Below are 2,840 nucleotides of genomic sequence, written 5' to 3' on the forward strand. Positions count from 1 at the left end.
GACATGCCTAGAGATCAAAAATCAGATCTTGATCTATTTACATGTTTTTCTTTGTGTTTAAATTATTTTTTGTCTTTTAACTAATTTATTCTTTTTTGGGTCATTTGTTTTCCTTTTTGTTGTCATTGCTGTGTTCTCATTTGTCACCTATCTTGCTATGGCTTGATTTTTGGTGCATATTATTATCTCTACAGATCTCTGTAGATAAGATAGGCAGGAATAATAGTATGGAGGAGAAAACAATGGGACCAATGTTTCCGGGGGGACATGGGAGAGGGGGAAGCGGGAGTAAGGAGGTGGTGCTGACCAACCCAGGGACAGAGGAGCAACAAGTGATCCAAAATCAGTGGCAAGGAGGGTGGGAGAGGCCTGGTAGGGATTCAGCAAGGACAATGTAACCGAGAGAAATTACTGAAACCCAAATGAAGGCTGAGCATGGGACAAGAGGAAAGTAAAGGGAAATAGAGGAAAGAACTAGGGGACAAAGGATATTTATAGAGGTCTAAATACTGGCATGTACATATGCAAATATATATTATATAGGAGGGTGGGCAAAAAGCTCTACATGCATATATTTATAGGTTCAGTATTAAGGGAGCAGATGGACATTGGGCCTCCACTCAGGTACTTACTCAATGCAAGAACACGTTGTTCTATTAAATTGGCAATCCATGATGCTCACCTTTCTGGCATGATTACTGAAGAAAAATGTGTTCATAAGTAAATGTGGTGAAGAAAGCTGATGGTGCCCAGCTACCAAAAGATATAATAGCATCTGGGGTCTTAAGGGCTTGAAGATAAACAAGAGGCCATCTAGCTGAGAAGCATCAAATCCCACATGGAAGAAGCACACCAGCCTCTCTGACCACCAGGTGTAGAAGGGACCAGTTGTCAGACATCAAAGAACAAAAAAATCATATCAGTGGGTTCTCACCTTTCCGATACAATCACTGAAGACAAACATGTGGACTTTATTTTTTATTGTAAATTAGGAATAGGGTTACATTTTGATAATAAACTTTGTATTAAACAGTTTAAATTTCTAGTCAACACCCCCAAATGTTTACCCTTCATCTGCTCCGTGATGACCCTTCTGGGCTACAGTCATGGTCATCCATTACACCAAAGTTAACATCCATAGGATACCAATCTTTATGTATTCTATTTTGGTTTTGAGGACATCCAGTTTTCTTTCATTTATCTTTTGTACATTCTATGTTCTGTTTGTCAATGGTTATTTATAACTGTTTATTCTCATTTGTGTCATCCACATCAGCAAATGATGACCCAGAAAGCTTTAATCCATCAGTGTCACTAAGGTTGACTCTACTTGGAAGGAGCCCTGCTGGCACAAGAGATGACTGTTCAGGCTGTTAGCCCCAAGATTAGCAGTTTGAGACCACCATTTTCCCACAGAGAAAAAGATAAGACTTCTACTCCCACAGAAATTACAGCCTTAGAAACCCCCGGGGCCGTTCTTCTCTATCCCACATGGTTACCATAAGTAGAAAGACACTCAGTGGCAGTGGGTTTGGTTTTCTAACTTGAAGAAGCAGCCCCCCCCCCTTCATATTTTGAGTGTCTTCAAACCTAGGAGATGTATCTTTCAGCACTACATCTGAAAAAAATTGGCATTATATAAAATAACATTTCACTGTCATTCATAAGGTATTCACTGGCCACTTTCTAGCAGTAGATCACCTGGTCCTTCTTTCTAATGTGCTTTAATCTGGATATCCCACTGAAACCAGTCTGCCATCAGTGACACTGCAGTCATTTGAAATACTGGCATCCAAGCTTCTAGCATCGCAGCACGAGACAAGGCAGAGCGATACAGCAAACTGACAAGAGTGGTGAGATTCGATATTGTGGAAGAAAATGAATCACCCATCAGCATTCTCTATTAACCTACCTATTAATATAATGCCCAAATATATATATGAAATAAAACAATTAGGTAACAATTTAAATGGTTCATTATTATTAATTCACTTAGTATTCATTGCTGGTCATAATGAATTCATTTGATATTAATGGAATATTAAGCAGCAATTTCATTATAATGCAGTTTTAATTCATGTGCCATTAAAGTAATACCAAATTTACATGTACTTATGAATACTATACATGATATCTAATTTTTGAAAACATTATAGCATTATTATAGCTTTTCCCCCCAAGTTGGTTTGAATAGCCTAGATAAGATAAATTAGAGTGTTCGCCTTGAGCTACAGCATGGATGTTAAAGTTGATTGGGTTTGTGTAATTACAATGTTCTTTGACATTTGGAAAATATAGGGACTAATAAACTTTCTCATATGTCACTACATTTACTAATATTTAACTGTTTTATATTTCTTCAACATTGTACAAATTTTCATTTATGTGCCAAAGCAGGCCATCTTCTGACTTTATAGAACATTGGAAGACTATATATGATAGACATTCTTGGAACATATAGTTATTTTTATCAAACAGTTTCATAAAATTTTTCCAACCATGTTCCCAAAGTAGTGTTGATCTGATTGATATAAAGATGTGTTCCTTGTAGTGAACAGTACTAACAGATATTAAAGAGCATATACTGAAAATGTATCTATAGAACTGCAACTATAGTTTATACATTTAAATAAAACTGCTTCAAAATGTTAGTACAAATATATTTATCAATACACTTACTTTCTCTGGGGGAAGCCTTGAAACGACTTTTCTAAACTGCTAATGACAGCAGACAAACAAGGAAGCAAACAAAAGCCACAGCTCAATTAAGGAGCCAACTAAAGAGCAGTTAACCCTTTGGGCAGTTACTCAGCAATGCTGAAGAGCAGTGGACCCAGTGT

The sequence above is a fragment of the Echinops telfairi genome, unplaced genomic scaffold (genome assembly GCF_000313985.2).
Source record: "Echinops telfairi isolate 266 unplaced genomic scaffold, ASM31398v2 ScPeMD7_7469;HRSCAF=8507_1, whole genome shotgun sequence".
Lineage (NCBI taxonomy): Eukaryota > Metazoa > Chordata > Mammalia > Afrosoricida > Tenrecidae > Echinops > Echinops telfairi.